This window comes from Meriones unguiculatus, chromosome 18, assembly GCF_030254825.1.
Source record: "Meriones unguiculatus strain TT.TT164.6M chromosome 18, Bangor_MerUng_6.1, whole genome shotgun sequence".
In the NCBI taxonomy this organism is placed as follows: Eukaryota; Metazoa; Chordata; class Mammalia; order Rodentia; family Muridae; genus Meriones; species Meriones unguiculatus.
The window spans coordinates 60929769-60954037 of record NC_083365.1 but is presented as its reverse complement, the minus strand read 5'-3'; the positions used below and the strand labels follow the sequence as shown (position 1 = coordinate 60954037).

The following is a 24269-nucleotide window of genomic DNA, read 5'->3' as shown; positions in this document are numbered from 1 at the left end:
AGGATTAGTGAAGATTCTTTCCCAATCTGTAGGCAGTCGTTTTGTTTTGATGATGGTATCCTTTGCTTTACAGAACCTTTTCAGTTTCATGAGGTCCCATTTATTGATTGCTGCTCTTAGAGCCTGTGCTGTTGGTGTTCTGTTCAGGAAGTTGTCTCCTGTGCCAATGAGTTCTAGGCTGTTCCCCACTTTTTTTTCCAATTGATTTAGGGTATCTGGTTTTATGTTGAGGTCCTTGATCCACTTTGACTTTAGTTTTGTGCAGGGTGATAAATATGGATCTATTTTCATTTTTCTGCATGTAGACATCCAGTTGGTCCAGCATCATTTGTTGAAGATGCTGTCTTTTTTCCATTGAATGGATTTGGCTTCTTTGTCAAATACCGAGTATTCATAGGTGTGTGGATTTATTTTTGGGTCTTCTATGCGGTTCCATTGATCCTCCTTTCTGTTTCTATGCCAATGCCATGCAGTTTTTTATTACTGTTGCCCTGTAGTACAGCTTGAGATCAGGGATGGAGATACCTCCAGATGATCTGTTGTTGTACAGATCGTTTGGGAGATTCTAGGTTTTTTTGTTTCTCCATATGAAGCTGAGAATCTTTTTTTCAAGGTCTGTGAAGAACTGAGTTGGTATTTTGATGGGAATTGCATTGAATCTGTAGATTGCTTGTGGCAGTATGGCCATTTTCACAATGTTAATCCTACCAATCCATGAGCACAGGAGATCTTTCCATCTTCGATATCTTCTTTGATTTCTTTCTTCAGAGACTTGAAGTTTTTCTCAAACAGGTCTTTCACTTGCTTGGTTAGAGTTACACCAAGGTACTTTATGTTATTAGTGGCTATTGTGAAGGGTGTTGTTTCCCTAATTTCTTTCTCAGCCTTTTTGTCTTTGGTATATAGGAGGGCTTCTGATTTTTTTGAGTTGATTTTGTATCCTGCCACTTTGCTAAAGGTGTTTATCAGCTGATGGAGTTCTCTGCAAGTAGGCTTCATCCCAGGCATGCAAGGGTGGTTCAACATACGGAAATCCATCAATGTAATCCACTACATAAACAAACTGAAGGAGAAAATCCACATGATCATCTCCTTAGATGCTGAAAAAGCATTTGACAAAGTCCAACACCCATTCATGTTTAAAGTCTTGGAGAGATCAGGGATACAAGGAACATACCTAAAGATAGTAAAGGCAATATACAGCAAGCCTATAGCTAACATCAAACTCAATGGAGAGAAACTTAAATCAATCCCACTGAAATCAGGGACAAGACAAGGCTGTCCATTGTCCCCATATCTCTTCAACTTAGTACTTGAAGTCCTTGCCAGAGCAATAAGACAACTAAAGGAGATCAAGGGGATACAAATCGGAAAGGAAGAGGTCAAAGTGTCACTATTTGCAGATGATATGATAGTATACATGAGCGACCCCAAAAATTCAACCATTTTAAATATTTTCAATAGTGCTTTTTATGAACAGCCATGAATCTAATGACTTAGAATCCATTCACCAAAACCTCAGTAAGAGCTTATGCCCAGAGTCATCCCATCTTAAGGAGAAGTGTTCTGAGCGTGCTTTGAGCTTGCTGTGTGGTTTTCTATTTAACCATCTTGTGCACATATCTCAGGATATTACTAATTCTGTTCTTAGGCCTGGTAAAAATCAATATTACTTATGAATATGAAAAATGTTGCAGAACCCCTGGTGGTATGTGTGTGTGTACAAGTTGGTGCACACTTGTGTGTAGAGCCCAGAATCCAAACTCATGTGTTATTGCTCAGATACCCTCCACCTTTCTTTTTCAACAGCTGAGACAATCTCTCCCATTTTCATGGAATTTCTCAGTCTCGCTGTCCTGGAGGCCAATAATCCTTTTCCTCACCTGGGGCTGGAATTAGAGAGGCACATAAACATTCTGGTTGTACATAAACACTGGGGGTGCAGTTCTATTCCCAGTGTATGCAAGGGAAGCAGTGCATTGAGTAAGTTATCTGTCCTTTGCCTTCTGTATTTATTACTTCTTAGTGTCTTCTAACATCTGCAACCTTCTGGAAACAAGGAGTGAGAGTAAACAAGACTTTTATCTGGAAGATATCTAGTCTCAGAGAAATAAATTAAATGGCAATTGCAAACACTATTTTTACAGAAAAAATTTCGCCTCTGATGTACTCTGCAAAAATAATTCATATTGGATTATCCAAATTTATCTTAAAACAAACACAAATGATTTTATAATAATTATTAAACAAACATAAGTGCTTGTGAAGAGTCTAATGTAGATTTTATTTCCTTATTTCATTACTTTCTCTGTGCATAGCACAGCTGCTCAGATTTCATGTGTAAATCCTAGCTGTAGAGTTTCAAAGTACAGTAATAACTAAATTTGACTACTTCAGTAAAAATATGAAATCATTTTAAGAGAATTATTTTTAAGTTATATTCCTAATGGAACCGAAAATAAAAAAGAGGATTGAACTAAAATAATTTCCTTCCCAGCTCTTATTGAGCTTTACTTATTAAGAATGACTTCACTCATTGTTACAAACAGTTGGGATGATGACTGACAATCATATAGTTCTTATCTGAAGAAACCTATCCCTCCAAAAGAAGGCAACTCCCTTCAAACATGTGGTAAGGGGACTTCAGAGCCTGTGTGGACTTCAGAGCCTGTGTTGCTGTGTGCAGTTCTCCCACTGTACAAGCATTTCTGTCCTTTCATGCCACTGCTGACATGTTATAATGGAGTAAAACTTAAGTGACACAAATCAAATACCTGTAGCAAAGGATTCATTTTACCGGAAATAGTAAAAAGAACTTAATCCAGTAAAATCTGTGGTATGAATGGACATTTGTATTGTAAAGTCTGGGATGTGGCTTAGCTTCTACTCATAAGGTAGAGACTAGCAAACAAAAAGCCATGGGCTTGATCCCAGTCTTGTATAAACCAGCCAAGGTAGCTCAAGCCTGCAGTCCTTGCATTTGGAAGGTAGAGGCGAAAGGATTGGAGTTCAAGGTTATTGTTTCTTCACCACAAATTTAAGGCCTTTTGGAATATGTAAGAGCCTGTCTAGAATGGGAAGGAGGGAGGAAAAGTATAGGCAAGACAAATATCAGGTAGTAAAAATATCTTTATTCTTTTTTGTGTGTCTGGCCAATATAACTATTATCTGCAAAAGTACAAGATTAAAAAGTAGACTTATGGAGCTCTTGCCCCCTCCAGGTAGCAGAACCAAAAAAATCTGGACACAGGGGTGTTTTTTGAGACTAGTACTCCAACCATGGACCATTCATTGAAATAAGTTATAATCCCTGCACAAATGTAGCCCATGGCAGCTCAATGTCCAAGTGGGTACCCTAGTAGTGGGAACAAGGACTGTCTCTGACATAAACTGATTGGCCTGCTCTTTGATCACCTCCCCCTCAAGGGGTCCACAGAGGAACACAATGCAGCCACTCCTGCTGAGACCAGATAGACTAGGATCAGATGGAAGGGGGGGAGGATCTCCCCTATCAAAGGACTGGTGGAGGGGCATAAGTGGAGAAGAGGGAAGAAGGGTGGGATTGGGATGGGAAGAGGGATGGAGCTACAGGTGGGATACAAGGGAATAAACTGTAATTAATAAAAATAAAATAAAATATTATAATAAAAATTAGCCTCATGTATGTCTTAGAAAATTATATTTTATTAATTAGCTATCAGTTCTTGTCTGCTCATGTTTCTCTAGATTTCACAAAACTCAATTCTTCCTCTAGGGATTGTCAGTGCTAAGGGTCAGCAACATTTTCTTTGGACTGGTACAGAAGACTGTTGTATCTGATGAATATCAGTCATTTTCCCATCAAATAAGAAATAAATATTTAATTGGTTTTGTTGTAATCACCTGCATTTCCTTAATAGTCACTGTATCTACAACCAAACTGCTTGAAGATACACTAGACACAACCATGAAACTGACCTTAGAGCTTATAAATTATAATATGGGGAAATTTGAAAAGTTCTATAAGCTAACTTTCAAGGCTATATTTATATGAAATTCCAGTAACAAAGATCTCTAAAATCTGATTTAGCCATCTAAAGTCTGTTTGGGAAAAACTGGATGCTTAAGTGACTCAATGTAGTATGATGATTAGAAAATTCCACTGAATCTTTGTATTTAAATTAATTATTTATTGTGTGCATGTGTGTTGGTGTTGGCTCAGTTATAAAAGCCAGAGGATAAGTTGAGGAAGTCAAATCTCCTACTGAACCTGGACCTTACTAATTGTCTAGACAGTTTGGCTAGTAACGACTAGCAATTCTTTTGCCCCTACTTTCCCATTTCTGGAATTATATGCATACCATATCACTTTGCTTCTCACATGAACCCATGCGCACATGAGCAATCTAAACTCATGTTTGCATAGCAAGCACTCTACCTGCTGAACAATATCCTCAGGCCCCTTAATGAGTGTTCCGGTTAGACTTGAATGTTAACTTGGCACAGCCTAGAGTTAGCTGAGAGGAGAAAACTACAGAAATTGTTTAATAAAGCACCAAACTGTGTGTATAGCAGAATATCATTTGAAGTCATTTTATGTAGTTTTGTCCTAGGTCACTGGACTACCTGGTTACTTGTACTTGGTCACCCAAGCAGTAACTGATATGGGTTCAATCTCAGAGAGTGGGCTTTTCATCAAATCAAGCATTGCGTTGTTACTCCCACAAGCTTTGTACCACAATTACCCTAGCATATTTTGCAGGTAGAGCAGAATGTAGATCAAAAGTTTTGTGTTTAGGTTGGTATGGTGGTGTAAATAGGACTACAGCACATAGATTCATGTGTGTGAATGCTTGGCTCTTACAGAGTGGCATTATTAGGAAGTGTAACCTTGTTGGAAGAAATGTGTCTCATATGCTCAAGATATGCTCATTTGGGCACATAGTCACCTTCTGCTACCTCTGGATCAAGATGTAGATCTCTCAGCTCCTTCTCCAGAGCCTTGCCTGTCTGCATGCCACCATGTTTCTTGCCAGGCTGATAATGGACTAACCCTCTGAAACTGTAAGACTGCTGCAATGAAATGTTTTCCTTTATAAGAATTGCCAAATACATGATGTCTCTTTATAGCAGTAGAATCCCTAAATAAGACAGTTGTATGTTCTCTCTTTTGGTGATCAGAGAGGAGTCCTCTTGCAGCAGATGTAAACAAATGCAGAGATCCACAGCCAAATATTATACAGAGAGAGGGAGACAGACAGAGAGAGAGAGAGAGAGAGAGAGAGAGAGAGAGAGAGAGTCACAATGTTTCTGTAAAATCTCTCTCTTATGAGCTCAAGGAAAGGAGGCAGTAGGAGTAAAGATACAGAAGGGATGGGGGACACCAGTAGAAAAACACCCTCTAACGCAACAGAGCAAATTTCACATGAACTCTGGAGACCAAAGCAGCAATTGCAGGGTTTACACAGGTCTCTACTGATCTTCTGTATATATACTGTGGATTTAAGTTTAGTAGTTTTATGGGACTCCTTAATGTGTGAATGAAAATCTCTGGTTCTTTCTACTTTATGTTCAGGATGTGTTTATTCAACACTGATTTTGAGAAGAACACTTCTAAATACTGGAGGAATCAGTATCAAAGCAGACACTGAGTAAAGTTGGTTTTGCTGCATATTATTTAATTCTTGGGAGACTTGAGGGACCCCCAATTATTTCAGTGCACAATCTGCAATAATTATATTTTACTCAACACTCACCTTTGTGTACAAGAGATTGCATAATCAGTATTTTTTCCAACTTCCTTTTTTATTCTTGGTAGTGTTTGTCAGGTTTGGGAATGTTACACTTCCCTGTGGTTCCCTTATATATATATCTTAAACATTTAAATATATGAGTTTTCTTGAATACCTAATAGCCTTTATTTTCCTCAGAGATGTTTAACATTATAGTTCATTGCATGATAATCCACCATCAAATCTATATACACTGTTGATGTAATTTGGGAAATAATTTTAGTTATGAACTGGCAGGAAGAAGGCTTGAGCAGGATAAACCAATAAAGAAGATGCTTAGAAAAACAGCAATGTTGTTATAATGTTCCTTTCAAATGTACACACCTTACCCTTGTTCATTCCACTGCTGATTTCTCTCCCCCACTCTCTGATTTGAATCTGGACATTGCATTGTGATACTTATTCTAAGAATCACCTGTCTCAACTTTCTGTAAAGATGCCAAAATAAAACAACCAGCCACAGTGTTGAGCAATGGAGAGGAAGGAGTAGTAGGGAAAGGGGAGGAGCCAGAGGAAAGGAAGGAGTAGGAGGCAGAGGAGGAAGAGAAGGAAGAGGAGGAGAAGAGGGAGAGCAGAAGCTGGAAGCTGGAGGAAAGGTCTAGGAACGAGGTGGGGAGACTTGCTTTAATGGGTAAAATCTGAATGGTAGGAAACTACATGGGTTTAGAGGTTGAGGATAGAATAACTATTGCCCAGTCTTTGTGTGGTTATTTGGGTAGACAGCTGGTTTAGGATTAACAACGGCTTTACTAAAAGATATCCCAATAGTAAATAATAATGACAACTACAACATAACAATAACAAAACTTCTCTTCAAGGCTCTGGGTTCTGTGCATAAGAGGAGGCAGAAAATTTTTAAGATACTCCAGGCAAAGACCATGCATGGAGATAACCTAGAACCCCTGCACAGGTGTAGCCCATAGCAGTTCAGTTTCCAAGTGGTTTTCCCTAGTAAGGGGAACAGGGCCTATATCTGACGTGAACTCGGTGGTGGCTCTTTGATCACTTCTCCTTGAGGGAGAAGCAGCCTTACCAGTCCACAGAGAAAGACAATGCAGCCAGTCCTGGTGAGACCTGATAAACTAGGGTCAGATGGAAGGGGAGAAAGACCTACCCTATTAGTGGCCTTGGGGATGGACATAGGGAAAGAGGGTAGAATTGAGAGCAGATGAGGGAGGAGGCTACCACTGGGATACAAAATGAATAAACTGTAATTAATAATGAAACATAAATAAATTAAAAAATAAAGTAAGTAAAGCAAAAAAAAAAAAGTTTGTGATGACTACAAGGAAACAGCATCTTCCTGACACAACATGGCTGATACATGCTCACAGGGACTGTGACACCATGCTCAAGACCTGAACAGGTTCAAAACCAGGCAAAAATCCCAGCATGGAGTAGGGAAAGTGAACACAAAGTCTCACCCTGAAACAGAGCTGGTATTTGCAATTGATACCTGCTGGGAAAAGAGAAACCAGTTTTCTGCAATGAAGTGTCAGTGGATATATCAAACACAGTCCAGTTCAGGACCCAGGCCCATGAGTAGTTGTTGAAACAAAATGAATTTCACTTTTGTTTGTGGGCTTTTGGTTTTGTTTTATTTTGGTAGTTTTCTCTTTTGTTTTGTTTTTGTTTTGAGTGGGGAGAAAGAGGGAGGCTACAAATGTGAAGTTTGTTAGGGATGGCAGATCTGGGAGTAGTTGTGAATAGGGAAAACATGATCAAAATATATGCAAAAACCTTTTTAAAGGAAAAAAATGATTAAAGACATTGAATATTGCAGTGTATTCTATTAAGTTACACTGGAGAAGATCTGAAGGATTAACCACATTACACATACAGAAAGAAGAGCTGAAGCCACTTTCTGATACGTTACGTACGGATGTAAGAAAAATGCTTTAAGCGTGACATACTGCCTGACCTAAATACAAGCAAAATTGAATGTGTTAGTTACTGTTGTAGGATGGAATTGTGCATATGTTCATTTGGCAATAAAAAACAAAAAACAAAAAAACAAAAAAACAGTTCTACTTTTTTTTTTTCTTTTAGATTATCTCTTAATGATTTAGATGTATATTAAATATGCAAATAATGATGCTGCGCATAAATATAGTAGAAGAACCTGTTACTCTGAGTGAAAATATTTTAGAGCATTTTTCCTCAAATCAAAACATTTCCTTCAAAAAGAAATGGGAAGCTGGTGAGACTTAGGAAGTAAACAACCATCACACTTCTGGGCAAGCTGAACCTTAGAATTCTTGTGAGGATGTCTTCTCAATGTTGCATCAGTAGTAAACAACAATTGGGGGAGGCACCTCTGGCCATGCTGGCTGTCAAGAGAAATTTCTCAGTCCTAACAGCTGTGTACACGTCTTGCAGAGACATGAGGGCTGCAGCCTTCACATGTCACCACCTTTGTGGACCCAAGCACATAAAGATAATACAACTGCAGTTGAATTATTCTGGATATTTATGTGACCCTTACCCATACTCCTGTACTCCACTCCAGTAAACTCACTGGTTGCAGTATGGTATGATTGGTACCTTGATTCTTTATCTGGGATGAGGAGATATTTTGCCTTGTGACTCCCCAAGTTCTGTAATATTTTATAACAAAATAAAAGAGAGACCCAAGAGAGTCAATGTAGATAGAAAACAGAATCATGGGCATATGATGGCAATGATTCATGATTATACTAAAAAGGCTTCATTGTTCCACCATGTCTTAACTTCTCTTAGCCATGCAATGGCATAACAATTAACTATTCTTGAGTTCTCTATATCATCAGCTCTGCCATTTTATGTGTCTTTGTACCCATTCCTTCAACCTCTACTTTCCTCTCCCCTTCCAATGCATTATTGTGATAAGCAAAACCATAAGTTAAAATTGCTTTAATTTACTCCATGCTTCCTAAATACTGATATTTCTTCATTCTTTGTCACAACAAAGTTTCCTGAAAGCTCTTATACCCAGAAGGTCTGTTTTTCCCCCTTTACGCACTCTTGAACCATACAGCCTTTTGTCTTTTATGCATATAAACCGGATCCTGATTGTCACATTTCCATTAGCAAGAAGCAGAACTTCATAAGCCAAAAAGCACAGATAGTACATTAAGGGATTTTCATGGAACTGTGACCTAGGTGTTTGGTGAAGTAGGTCTTTGATCTCATTTTGCCAGGTGTTAGGGTCTATGTTGTAGGTTTTAAATTCAGGATGATGCTTCTAATGAGTGTCAGTTGTGCTAAGGTTTGGAGACCTGCTACATTGTCACTGATTCTGTGGGCATGAAACAAATTGTGTTGTCATCTTGGGGCAGGGAGTTATATTGTTTCCTCAGCTTTGAAAAAGGGCAATGGAACTAAGTAATGGAATGTCTGCTCTTAAGGCAATGTAACCAAGTGGTTGGTAAATCTTTAAAATGATTTATTTTATTATGTTTGTGTTTCTGTGTATGTGTACATACATGTGCATTTGTGTGGGTGCATGTGCATGCATTTGAATGCTATATGTATGCAGATGCTACAGAGACTATGTAGAGGATGGCGGATTCCTCAAAGCTGAAAAAAATAGGCTGTTGTGTGCGACCCAACATTGGACTTGGGACATGGGACATGGGCATTCTAGAGGAGCAGCAGTAGATCTCAACCATTCAACCATCTTTTTGTAGATCCACTTGTCAGCCATTTGTGATCTTTTATCCTTCCTTTTGCTCTCCTGAGATTACAAAATCATGAAGCCCCAGGCTGAAGGGCTCTATACAAGCAGTGTTCCACAGATATTAATCCATACTTTTTTAGGTTATTACTCACCTTTGGATAATGTGAAATAAAAAGACAGGAACTTTAATAGAGAAATTCCAACAACTTGCATTATGTATTTATATAATGCATTACTTCTATTATTTTCTAATATTTTCTTGTTCCTTAGAGATAAGAAATACAAATGTTGTAGAATTAAAGCAATGTCTTCAGAGTATGAGGATCTGAATCCAAATCTAACTTTGACACACTCCATTGGAAACATTACATACATCATATAGAGTCAACTCACCCTTAGGGTACTCATATAGTCAAAGTGCACAGAGTCAGTGACTGCACAGTTTTCAGTGCTTAATGGGACATTTATTTCACAAACCCTTACACGGGGAACATTACAGAAGATATTAGGTAAAAATTCAGTGTAGCACTACATTCTGGGTATGACAGGACTATTGTACTGCTCAACTCTCAGAGGCTGTCATTGCTTGCATAGGCCCTGAGCAAGATCAAGTAAGTCAGAATTCCAGCATAGATGGGCAAGTGGCTCATGAAGATACACATCTTGTTGAGGACATTTGGCAGTTGAAGGTTTCTAGGGCAGGGGGAGTAAATTATTTTTTCCAGGAGGGTGACATCTGCTCACTTTTCCATCTACCAGTTGATGGTTCTATGCCCATTTATATATGAACAGTATTGAATAGACATAGAAGACTTTGAAAAAAAGGACATGAAGTTTAGAGGAGACATGGTTAAAAGGGTCTGGGAGAAGTTGGGGGTGGCATGATCCCAGTACATGTATGAGATCCCATACATGTATGAGATGCAGGAATAAATTTAGAAATAGTCTCTCTTAATAAAACAAATACAATTCTAAAAGATAAAAATAAAAGTCTATAAAAGTAATACTTCTTATAAATGAGAAGCTTACAGGTATCCTAGGAGTTTTAAAAATGTCTTCAAGGTATCAGGAGTTGAATCCAAGTCTTACAAACTCTCCACACACTGCTTTGAAAGCAGCATACATCATTGGAAAAATAAATTTTTTATGTCTCTCTGATCATTGTTGATGTTTACTTTTGGGTCCTATGCTCCTGTATACCAGTGGGGCAGGCCTCCTGAAATAGCTTCTCTTCTAGTAGCCCAGAAAACACCATACATGACCACCTGAATACCAGAAAGGATACTTGGAATATTTGATGAGACAAATGTCCATGTCACCATATCAGGGACCTAGGTTTTCAGCTACTTTTAAAAACTAGTCTCATTGACCGTTTCTTAAAACAAACAAACAAACAAACAAAAACAAAACAAAACAAAAAAATGAATCTAATCTGGGTCAAGAGTTGTTCTCAACCTTCCAGACAGGTAATTTGTCAAGATTTTTCTAGGCATACTTAGCTGTTTATGACAGATCTCTGAGGAAGTTGGATTCAAAGACTTTTAAGGAGTTGATGCATAGACTGAGAGCCTTTCCAGGCCATGTGTTTCTTCAAGTTGAAACTCGATTACTATGACAATGAAAATCAATTTCTTTTTAGCATCACTCTGGGACACAGAATAAACTTGCAACGAATTATAAGAGATTATCTGGCAGATGAATTCTTAAAACATCAATGGTAATAAGCTTATAATTTGATAATAGCACAGAGAAAAAAATAGTCCTTGAAGGAATCACTATTGAAGCTGCTAATTAGAGTATGTACCCCAGAAGGAACTCTCTGAAAAATGTATAATACTAAGGAATGAGCCCAGAATTGGGAGAATTTGAATCTGAAACCCTTTTAGTGCTTGCATTGAGATGCAGACAAGAGATCAAAGGGAGTTTGTACACTACCCAAGTGTCCTCTGCTGCTTAGCCAACAGAACTACGTAAAATATTTTCCTTAGTAATTCTGGCCTGGATATCCTGTAATGATTATGACTTGCAAACCATGTAGAGGGTAGTACTAGAAAAGCTGTTCTGCAGACTTATGGGGAGAGAACTTGCCAACAGCCTTACTCAGCTGTGAAGCTCACTAGCACCAATAATAACTCGCCTCATGTGACATGCCTGTATGTAGACTAGTGGCTTGAATGTTATGTGGGTAACCTAGAAATTTCTGATTTGATTTAAGGCTCAATCTACGGGGAAAAAAAAAAAACTAATTCCTGGTACTGTGAATCTGTTAAAGAACCAGTGGTTACAGAAATTAAAGGTCCCAGAAGTCTATGTATCATGTAAATACATATCTCTATAAATATAGATTAATTTGCCTCCTGGCCTCAGCAGAGAAGCATCTTTCAGAAATGAGCAGTGTAAAGACTTTACAACTGGTTAAAATAAAGAGAGTAAATTTTGGTGGAGTGCTCAGCCATAAATGTGGCATGTATATCATACCTTGACCCCAAAGATCAGGGATTATTACCTAAATAAAAAGGAGAAGAACAATTCTAAGAGCCAAAGGCCAAGGAAAACTGGAGTAAAATAGTGTCTTCCAAATACAACAAGACCTTCTAACTCATAAACTCAAAGATGCCATGGTTGCCTGCACAAGACCTGCACATGCTCAAACCAATCAAAATTCCAGCATGGATAGATTCCAACTTCCTTCGATAAGGAGTTACTAGAAGTTGATGGCCAGTAGGGGAAAGGTGCTGCTCTTCAGGGTTACGGTCCCTGGTAGGTTGCCCATGCTCTAGCTGATGGCCTCACACCCACAAGTATATGGGTCAATTTAATTGGACTAGTAAGTTACATTTTATTTAATCACATGAACTTTGAAGAGGGGTGTGATGGGGTTGAAAACGATGAAAGGTGATTATGTTTGAAATGTATGCACATGAAGAGTTTTTCGATAAGTAAACAAGTGAATAAATAAATAAAAGTGATTGTCAGCATCTTACATCTATGACACTGAAAAGTTTTTCAATAAATAAATAAGAAACAAATAACTAAAAATAACTTTGTGTCAACGTCTTACATCTATGACACTTCAGATAAAAGCGGCAGGTGTGAACACTTCTGATTATTCAGGCAACAGATGCTTCACTTTCTGACTATGAAAACCTAGTCTGAGGTTATTTCCCCATTTCTGTTGGGAGAAGAAAGGTTTCACAGGTAAGATTGTGGGTCCAGGCGTCCCTCGGGCCAACTCCGGAGCACAGGCCACAGTGCACAAGTATGGACCCAGCTCTGGATGACTGGTCGTAGCAGCATTAGTAAGGGCCAACTGTGAAGTGTAACTTTGAGGAGCTGAGGCGGGAGCCAGACCGGACCATGCAGGAGCACAAGAGGCTGGGCCAGGTGTTGCAGCCATACCTGGTTTAGGCGCTGCGATACCTGGCTGCTGCAACTGCTCCTTCGACAAGGGGTTGCACTTACATGGCTTTCCTAAGGACACTGAACTGCGGTGCCCCTGGCTCAAGAATGCATCCTTGCTGGCATCAGCAGGTGCTTCTCTATCTTCCTGACCACCACGTGGCACCTTCTCTGCAGCATTCATTTCCAGGGCAGCCACAAGACCTACAGGCTACGAGTTCCCACCATTTTACTGCTGCAAGGCGTCAATGAGCACGAAGCGGAGCAGAAACCTGTGGGAACTGTGGCAGTCGCCTTAAGCAATAGCAGCAACAACAACCATCTCTGGCCTCCTCCACTGCCTAGACCACACACTTGCAGCTGCATCTGGTGTCTGCATCTGCAGAGATGCTTTTTTATCTTTCAAACCACTTCATATAGTAGCCAGTCTCCGGGATCCGTGGTTATGACGTCCACCAACCATGGGAGACTATGTGAAGTCCATCAACCTTACAGTGCAAGTAGAGTTCGCAGCTGCTGAAGGCACAGTGCTTGCTGCCGCTGCAGCAGACCTAAAGGCTGCTATAGGTTGGCTAGGGGCCTCGGAGTGCACTCTGGGCTCTCAGCTGGTGGTGGTAGTGGAAGAGGGCTTCCCCGGTAGTAGCTGTGATCACTCTTACTCCTTGTTGCCAGGTGCCGTGGAGGAGGAGCTCCTGCACCAGCTGAAAGAGCAGTGGGGCGGGCATCTTAGCCCTGATGGAATTAAAGATGAAAGACATGAAGGGTACCATTCGCCATCTGCCTTTTACCAAGGCGAAGCTCCAGGAAGAACTTCCCAAGAAGGATCATCTGCTTGCTATGGCTGTCATCTGTAAGAAACAAAGAATGTGTATGGTTTCCCCCAGCAACCTGCAGAATTCATGACTCCTTCCAGCTCGTGGAATCCTATAGGGGATGTTGAATTCCCCAGTATTCTGGTGGGTAGTGCTGAAGGTTACAGAAGCAGTACTCCTGTTGGTTATCTGGCACTGTCACTTGCTTTTTCCTGAAGTAGGAGTTCAGGACTTCAAAATATGGTGACACCAGCAATCATTACTTTGTCTCTCACTCCTCAGTTTACATTGCAGATTCTGGTTAAGCAAAAGCTTCAGAAACACTGAACTTGAAACTTCTCCTCAAGTGATGCAGATGGGACTCTTAAGGTCTGTGGGATTAACAAAAAGGGGGAACTGTAGAGAGCTGCGGAATGCTATGCCTTAAAGATGGAGCTGGTTTCCGCCTTCCACCTTCCCGATGGTGAGTGCTCTCTGTCACGAACAACTCCACATTTGGCTAAGGCCGAGGATCTGGCTTGCTTCCATGTATGTGGACCTATCTGCATTGCCCCTGTGGCACGCCTGGGTTGGCTACCCAGAGGCTATTTAAGCTGTGGGCTGGCTTTCCCCGGGGTCCGAGGATTGTTCAATGTTCCTGAATAAACTGCATTGAAAAAAAAAAAAAAAAAGAAACCACATCTTAAGGTTGGCCAGCAATCAGAGACAGTTTTGCTGTGCATTGTTTTAAGAGATTTCAGTTGCACCGTTACTCCCTTTCAGGTGCACCCTGTGATTCTGACAGGGACTAGTTATGTGTTTCTGCTCCTAAGGACATTCTTCACAGAAGGTCATTTAGGAGAGGGCTCTGGGTGACTTGCTGATAGAGATCCAGCTTAACAGAGACTTAGATTTTTCATTTTATGTTTGCTGCTGGTTACAAATTCTATTTTCTGTGCAATTAGACTAAAGTTTTCACTGGGTTTGTTTGGCAAAACAAATTAAACAAAAAGAAAGATTAACAAAAAAGAGTTTGTGTATCTATTCAGCTAATGCAGAACACTCCATCCTCCTTAGTGATGGGGTTTGGAAAGGGCTTGGGATTCAGTCCTAGTCAATTAGACAATAATGGCAACATCCTGGAAACCTTCCTATTACCTTAGATCAAGCTGAGAGACCTTGGCTTCCTTGTTCTGTTCATTGTCTGCATTTTTATGAAGCTGTGATATCTAGAAGAGCAGAAGCCATCTTTATCAAGAGCTTGTTCTTTGAGAAAATCAACAAGATAGATAAGCCCTTAGCCAAACTAACTAAAAGGCATAGGGACACTGTCCAAATAAACAAAATCAGAAATGAAAAGGGGGGCATAAAAAACACACACTGAGGAAAGGCAAAGAATCATTAGGTCCTACTTCAAAAGCCTATACACAGCAAAATTTGAAAATCTAAATGAAATAGAGGATTTTCTTGATCGATTCAATTTACCAAAGCTGAATCAAGATCAGGTAAATAATTTAAATAGTCCTATATCCCCTAAGAAAATGGAATCTATCATCAAAAGTCTCCCATCCAAAGGGAGACAGTTTCAGGGCTGAATTCTACTAGACCTTCAAAGAAGAGCTAACACCAATACTCTTCAAACTATTCCACAAAATAAAAGCAGAAGGAACATTACCAAAGTCATTCTATGATGCCATAGTCACCTTGATACGTAAACCACAAAAAAAAGAAAGAAAGAAAACTTCAGACCAATCTCACTTATGAAGATAGATGAAAAATACTCAATAAAGTAATCACAAACAGAATCAAAGAACACATTGAAGATATCATCCACCACAACCAATTAGGCTTCATCCCAGACTTTCAGGGGTAGTTCAACATACAAAAATCCATAGGTGTAATCCACCATATAAAGAATCTGAAAGAAAACAAACAAACAAACAACATCTTCTTAGATGCCGTAAAAGCATCTGACAAAATTCAACACCCATTCGTGTTTAAAGTTTTGGAGAGATCAGGGGTATAAGGCACATACCTAAACATAGTAAATTCAATAGACAACAAGCCTATAGCCAACACCAAACTAAGTGGAGAGAAACTTAAATCAATCCCCCTGAAATCAGGGACAAGGCAAAGCTGCCTACTTTCTCCTTATATCTTCTACATAGTTCTTGAAGTCCTAGCTAGAGCAATAAGACAGCTAAAGGAGATCAGGGGAATACAAATCACACAGGAAGAAGTCAAAGTATGCTTATTCACAGATTATATGATAGTATATATGAGTGACCCCCAAAACTCTACCGGGGAACTCCTTCAGCTGATAAACACCTTCAGCAAAGTGGTTGGATATAAAATTAACTCAAAAAAATCAGAAGCCTTCCTGTATACAAAAGACAAATGGGCTGAGAAGGGGCTACAGTAAACATACAAAGTGAATAAATTATAATGAGTAAATACATACATACATACATACATAAATATTAAAAAAATAAAGATGAGATACATATCCCTTGTCTCAATGTAGCCAAGAATGAGAGAACTGCATTTGATTCATAGTTCCATATACATGTGCAAATTTACCAAATATGTACTTTTTCCTTTATTTTCCCTTTTAATTTATGATTCAGTTGTCCTACCCCATCATCTACTTTTTCTCCATTAGAGCAATTACTTCCCTGGTGGCAGTATTTCTACCTGTATCTCCTGAAATTCAAACGGGATGGCCTTCATGAAGCTAACCACAAGTAAAATTTATTCCAGCCATCTGATTCACAGACCCTTACAACACATTGTCAAAGGTCCTTGGTGGGAATTACTTGTGGGAATGTAATTCTGCTCATTGTTAATATTACTATAAGGAAAATAGTTCATATGTATGGAAATAGGTGAGTTTCTATGGTGTGCTCCTTGTGCAAAATGAAACAGATTTCTTATTAAAAGCCCACCCTTTCTTTGGAAAGGTCGAAAATGGTGGCTTTGAATGAAATCATTTCAGTTCTATTTTGTGCAGGTCATGGATGAGATGATCTGTCAAAATAAAATCCGGTTCTATAATGTTTCTATGATTTCAAATTAATAAAAATTTAAACTAGGTGCATGTTGAATGCCTTCTTTTTTTCTAAATTTTAAATTAATTTAGTATTAGTGTATGTGTGTTTGTGTGTGTTCAATGTATTGTGAGTGTGAGCACATATTGGATGCAGGAAGACAACTCTTGAGAACACAGTTTTTGTTTTCACTTTTGTTACTGGGTAGCAAACCCAGGTCACCAGGATCATGTGACAATTATACAAATATACAAATACACACATGCACACACACACACCATGGTACACATGTGTGGGTCAGCAAACAACTTTGAGCTCTCTCCTTCCACCATGTGAATCGTGAAATTTGACCTCAGCTCATCAGTCTTGGTAGCATGTATTATTATCCACTGAGCCATCTCACCAGCTCATATGAGCTATATTTTATCCTGTATTTATTATTAAAACATATGAATTTTCTATAACCTCCATTACATGTGTGTTTAAAATACATGTGCAAACTCTTTGTATAAGATCTAAAAATTGGGAAGGGCTTGAATAGCAGTACTTGAAAGGAAAATACATATTCTAGCATTCACACAATGATGTATTATGCCATGAAAGTAGTATGCTAGCAGCTACAGATACAGTGCAGTTGTTAAGAGTGTTTGCTGCTTTTGTAAAATACTCAGGATTGGTTCCTCAGACCCACGCTGGTCATCTCACAACAACCTGTAACCCATCTTTAGTTACCCTCTTCTGGCTTCTGTGAGCATCTAGAAACAGGTGGCATAATTCACACACATACTAAAAAATAATTATTTACAAAGTTGCAAAAATCTGTGTGGTCACTCTAGACATTAAGTACAGAATGTATTAGTGCTAACATTAGTTTCTGTTTCAGAGACTCTCTCATATAGTCAATGCTGGCCTTGAGCTCATATATCTAAGGATGGTCAGAATCCTGCTGGCTTTCACTTTTGCAAAACTGTGCAAAAGAATTCAAGGGAGGGGGCTATAGCTGGGATACAAAGTGAATAAACTGTAATTAATATAAAAAAGAGAAATTAAAAAAAATAAAAGAACCTCAAAAATATTAAAATATACCCCCCATTCAATATGACATTTCTCCATATAAGATACTCAGCAACCCTTGTTGGAGGGAGGTACTATTTAAATAAAATAGTTATGGTGTATTTCTCTTGGGCTCCTACTCATGTCTGAGAGAAAGAATTACAGAAAAATAAAGATAAACTAATGAAACCATTCTGAGATATTTTAGTAGTTTCTGAACTGATTTGTTAGCCATCTGGGAATGGTGTCAGTTGTCATAAAGATGCTGTACAGCATCACTTTCTACCAGGACTAAATAAACTTCATGCTGCCAGAAAAAAAGTGGAATTCCTCTATGGTTTTGTTATTCTCTTCTTTAAGAGCAGATCAGAGCTAGATTCAATGTCATGAATTGAAAATATCCGTGTGCAGATCTAGAAACACAAACTTGCAGGTACCATTGGGAAAGGTCTAGGCTGCCAGTAACATATTCTTTACTGACCTTGATGCTTCACATACATGTAAACATGTATAAGATATTTACACAGGAGTTGTACATTCAACTCTATTCACTGGACACTATACTTGTCAAGGTTCCCTAAGACAACTGAATTCACAGAGTGAATATATATTAAGAAAAGTGATTTATTAGGTTGATTTACATGATATGGGCTAGATAACCCAACAATTACTGTTGACAAGCTAGAAAGATGAAGGGTTGTAGCTATATCATTTACTCTGGTATTGGACAATTCTTGAGAGCAGCTGGTCTTCAGTCTACATCAGAAGGCTGAAAAAGCTGCATTATGAGATCAGTGAAGGATACAGTGGCAACAGAGCAGCAATAAAATGGACACAGTTACCCACAAGAATAGGTGGTAAGCAAAAGCAACACATTTTCCCTCTGGATCAAAAGCAGCTTCCTAAATTAGTCCTTGAATTTCAGAAATGCCCTTATAGACTTATGCAGACACACATCTCTTAGTTTTTGAGAATCAAGATTAATCATCATAGATAATTTGTAAGATTAATCCTTATTTTACAATTCAAATATTTGGATTGACCTGATTGCTTAAAAACTTCTTAAGAGGGTGACTCTGGGAAACCTGGTATGTGTTTACTATGACCTACTCTGTAAGGGTCAGAGGAATAGGGCATGTCTATGTCAACCATAATTGACATAGATGAATGGCAATTGTTTAAACCAAGTTTAAACAATAATTATATTCTCCAAAGGAAATATATATTCAACTTCTTAATGGAATTTTTACTTAAAAACTTCTACTGACAAATGTTCTGGGAGTATCAAATCACTTCCTGAGTAGATTTAAAACCCACCATAGTAGACAGAATCCATACCTGGCACTGTCAACCAGGCCAAGAATCTATGGTTAGATGGATCATAGGCTCTTATGGAGAGAATACAATTATTCTACTAAATGTACTCATTTTTTTTTATTTTAGCATTAAAAAGACTCATTGTTATACCCATAGATTTGTGCATTTTTCAATATTTATCAAAGAAGCTTCTTCTTGCAGTAGATGACAGTTAGCATAGGTATCCACAACCATTCAAAGAAGATGAGACCCCAGAGTGCTCAGCCAAAATGGTCTATCTCTATCTCAACCCTTTCTGCAAGGCTTGGGGATCTTTAAGGAAAAGGAGATAGAAAGATTGTAGCAACTAGAGGTGTTGAATGATATCAAGGTAATACTGTTTCCTGGACACAACAGAGTATTTGCATATATGAATTCACAGTAACTATAACAGAATACACAAGACTGACCTAAGCTCAAGGAAGTCAAAATGTCAGATTGGAAAATAGAGATGTGAGAGGTAGCATAGGGTCACAGTTCTAGTTGAAAAACTGTTATAATTTGATAACTGCTGGGTGAGGGAGAGTCAGTGTTACCTAATGATGAGCATACTCCAGAGGAGACCCAAATCCAAATGATGTAATCAGCCAAAACAAACTGGACTTGATGGGTTTGGAAAGAGAGAGAGAGAGAGAGAGAGAGAGAGAGAGAGAGAGAGAGAGAGAGAGAGAAAGAGAGAGAGAGAGAGAGAACATGAGAATATGAATTACATGCTGAGCAACAGGCATGGTACAAGGAAGTTTATATGGGAACGGTGGGAGAGAGACTGAGAGAGACAGACAGTGTGGGAGAGCATAAGAGGAGGAGAGTAAAAAGGGGGAAGGAGACAGAGAATCAGACAGGCAGAGAGTGAAAGAGAGATACTGGCCAAAGAGGCAGGAGTGTTATATACTGAGCATCTGGCACAAGTGTTAACATAGGACAGAGGTGGTGATAGGACATTTTCAGGAACAAAAAATACCCTTAAGGGCAGGCCAGTTGAATTGCCTGCACACCTACATAACATTCCTCCCTTTTTGTTTAATTTAAAACTGATGAATTAGGAAGAGGTGGGGAGGGATATGGAGAAAAAAAAAAGGAACAGCACAAAAATGTCCAGATTATATGGTGAGGGGAGGGGAAGTTCCTGCCCTGGAAAATACAGGGTGGAGAGGACAGAATTTTCTGATCATGCCCAGCAGAGGTAGAAACCAAGGGATACTAGGAGAATTTATAGCTGCTTGTCACCGCATCTCAGCCTCCTGTTGATAATAAATGAATTGGGGCAGAGTAAGCAATCCTGTTTGGCTGCTTCCTCCTGACAATGGGGCAGATATAGGGGATCAAAAGGCTGAAGGGTGACCAAGTCAAGGAAGACCAGGTTGTCCTATTTGCTGTTCAGGATCTGTGAGATCATCTGTGGCTAGGAAGGGAAAAGCAGGTCCAGCTTAATGCAGTCTGCAAGATTAAAGTAGAGCACTTGTAGGTAGCTGCTTTGGCACTGTCATGGATATAGGAAACACATAGACCAGGCAACAATATTAGAACATATATAAGGGAGTAAGACAAATTAAGTAGGTTAGGGAGAGAATGTTTATATGCATATTTGAAACTTTTAGGCACATAGTTTTGGTTCTTGAGTGGGGCGAGTCCAAAAACTAGTAAAAAAGGGAGGAAGCCCACACTCTGTGTAAGGAAATATATGGGAAACTTAGATTGTTGATTGGCGTTACTACTCTGGAGTCCCTCTGAACTGAGAGATGGAGTCAGATGGATTTCTTGTAGCTTACAAGAATCATTTTTGAGTTTACAACGAAGATAAGTTTTCTTTTTTAATTTTTTATTAATTACACTTTATTCACTTTGTATCGCTCTTGTAGTTTTCCTTCCTCTCCTCCTAATCACTCCCTTCCTCCCCCTTCTCCATGAATACCCCTCTCCAAGTGTATTGATAGGGCCAGTCTTCTTTTCCTTCCATCTGATCCTTGTCTATTAGGTCTCAACAGAAGTGGCTGCATTGTCTTCCTCTGTGGTCTGTTAGGCTGCTCCCCCCTGAGTGGGCTGTGATCAAAGAGCAGGCCAATCAGTTCATGCCAGGGACAGTCTCTATTCCCATTACTATGGAACCCACTTGGACACTGAATGGCCATGGGCTGCATCTGTGCAGGGGTTCTAGGTTACCTCCATGCATGGTCCTTGGTTGGAGTATCAGTCTCAGGAAAGACCCCTCTGTTCAGATTTTTTGGTTTTGTTGCTCTCACATCACCATGGTTTGCGATGTACAGTGAAACACACATTGCAGAATAGGCAGTAGACTTATATTTTTGTGTCATAGCATAGCAGAAGTTGGGGAAACAATCTTGGATTAAAAGCATGAATGTTCTTTGAGGTAAGCTTAATTAAGGAAAGAAGAAACCTCCTGTGGAACAAAAGCACATTTGATCTAGATTTTCAACACAAACCTGAGCTTGGAACTATGATAGTAGATCATATAGTGGAGTGTTTTCTTTTTTTTTTTTTATCAGAGTTAGATTAATAAATCAGAGCTCCACTGATTAATATCAACGCTCTGACAGTCTTAATACTACAGTAACACAGCAGAAGGAAAAAATCTGAACCATTTTTATCTTTATTTTGGAGATCTTAGATCACCCTTTTAGACCCTAAAATACTTTCTTAGGTCCTCATACAACAATCTTTTGCATCCTTAGGCCTTTTTTCTCCTATTTACAATGAGACACAGGGTAGATTTCAGTAGTTGTCATTGTCCTTTAGCTAAAGGAATGGTAAAAGGTTACATCTGAGACCTACTTTTTGAGTCTGGTAACAAAAGAGATTGTGTCTAGATCTGACAGTAGCAGCTCTAGAAATGAGGCTTCTTAAGTCCTGGTCCCTGCTCATGAAGAAGACTGAGAAGGCATCTGAAGCCTCCCATGAAAGAAGTTGGCAATGTGACCATGGGATCCGAGTTTGAGGTTAAAACAGAGCAGGACATTACCCTGGGCTCAGTGAGGTCAGTGAATCTAGGAGCTATCTGTCCTCTACCACACCACGGATCTGAAAGCCTGGAAGTGTCTGTGGTGATTACATTTACTAGCCCTCTTTGTCTGCAGAGAAGGCTAGCCTGCATGGATGCATTTTATCTTCCAGAGCCCACTGTGCCATCATGCAGGCCAGGGCTTGTTAAAGCAGCTTCAAGACCAATGCCCTTTTTGGAGGTGTTTGAAAGAGGTCCCTGGCAGAGCTGACTTAGGCTGGATCTGACATAGGCTGGAGACCTGCGGGGTGAAGAATTTAAGACCTCTTGTTTTTCTGCAGGAATGACAATAGCCTCAGAGCAGCAGCCAAGGTCTGGAGCATAGTTTTCTGCTGTGGCTGTTCCTGACAGGAGACTCAGCCACCTTTTTTTGGGCTTTAAACACTTTAAAAATCATTTTTACCAACTCCTGTATGGAGAGTCAGGGATCATCCTCAGCTATTTAGTTAAGATGGCGGAAAGATTGTGCCTGCATCTCTTAGACTATAAATGCATTTTTGGGTATATTAAGGGACTTAATCATCTACAAGAGAACTGACTATTAACTTGTATATCTTAATCATTAAAAACTAGAAATTTAGGTTTCACCCCTGTTAAGTGGAACCCTTAAAAGTCATAAACATTGTCCATAAAGAGAGAAAACATATCATTTTCCTGTATGATTTAATTTATAAAAGGTTTGTAGCTTAAGAAAATCTAAAGCCATATTATATATTAGTAACATTAGCAAAAAAACACGTTTTTAATGCAGTGATTATTAACCTTTTGAGAGTAAAGATAGAGTATAATAACCACGTTCTAACACTGTAAGCAATCGAATATCTCTAGAATTAATATATCCTAAATTAAAATATAAAACAACTTTAAATTTACATTTGAATTTATTTTGCCAAATTCATTGGCCAGAAATCTTGGAGCTGACCCAGAGCACATGCAACAGTTGTGTGTGTGTGTGTGTGTGAGAGAGAGAGAGAGAGAGAGAGAGAGAGAGAGAGAGAGAGAGGGTAAACAGCATTTATTCACATATCTAAGAACGAACAAAGCATAAGTAGTTAGACATACATTTCAAAATAGCTTATTAATCTTACTAGACCATTATGACCTTGAAAGTTTATCATGACGCAAATAAATAAATAAATAAATAAACCAGGAATATACAGTATATTGCAAAAGTAAACTTTGAAATTTTATAAAAATCCATACCAATTTAAGATGTGACTTACTGCTTTCTTAGTCTATAACGGAGATTAAATAATACAGAGTTAATTATGACTAGGAAGTTTTATAAGTGTTGATGTATAACACATGGTCTTCTTAAGACAGTGAAGTTACATGGTAGTTTGTAAGCCATACAGTCAGCAAATTATATAAATCCTTAGATAAGAGTTTACAGTATAATCTTAAGATATTTTTTTATTTTATTTATTTTTTTGAGAGCAGAAAGAAAGATAATTTTAGAATTGGGAAGTAGAGTACTAGAGATAAGACACTTTTGGGAACTCATAGTAGAGTTTACATATTTTGGAACCATCTGTCTATGGTCTTAAGAATTTGGACATTGGGTAAGGCAATTTTTGTCAGGGAATGTGGGCAGATTTTTTTTTTCTTCTTTTTTTGTAGTAAAGTCTGAGTCCAGGGCTGGCCAATGCTCAGTGGATAAGAGCACTGTCTGTTCTTCCAAATGCTGTGAGTTCAATTCCCAGTGACCACAGGGTGGCTCACAACCGTCTATAATGTGAATTGATTCCCTCTTCTGGGAGTTGTAAATGCAGATAGAACACACATATAAATAAAATAAATAAATCTTAAAGTAATAAAGTCTGAGTCCATTGAAGGGAGGGAGCACAAGCTTTTTTGAAACTCCTACAGGCCAGCTGCAGGACTGGGGAGGGGCCAGCAGTGAGTGGGTCCATGTGGAGAAACTGAAAGCCAGAGCCACATGAGGTAATCAGATCCTATGTAGAACTTATAGCAAAATTAATAGAGAAATGGTTTCCACATACCTCCAAAAGCGGTCTAGAGAAACGTGCTTACTTCAGAGCAGCACTCAGAAGGGCAACAGCAGCCAAAAGGGATCAGGAGAAGCCATGGCAAGCCTGTAAGGCAAAGAGGTGGTCTGACCACAGGCATGGGGATCCTAAGCAGCTGCTGTCAGGAGCAGGCTTGTATTGAGGCTAC

The 24269-nt window shown here is 39.0% G+C and overlaps 1 pseudogene; it reads left to right on the top strand.

Moving 5' to 3' along the window:
- The first annotated feature begins 12317 nt into the window (after positions 1–12317).
- Positions 12318–13731, top strand: LOC110560168 (THAP domain-containing protein 11-like; annotated as a pseudogene).
- Positions 13732–24269: the final 10538 nt, after the last annotated feature.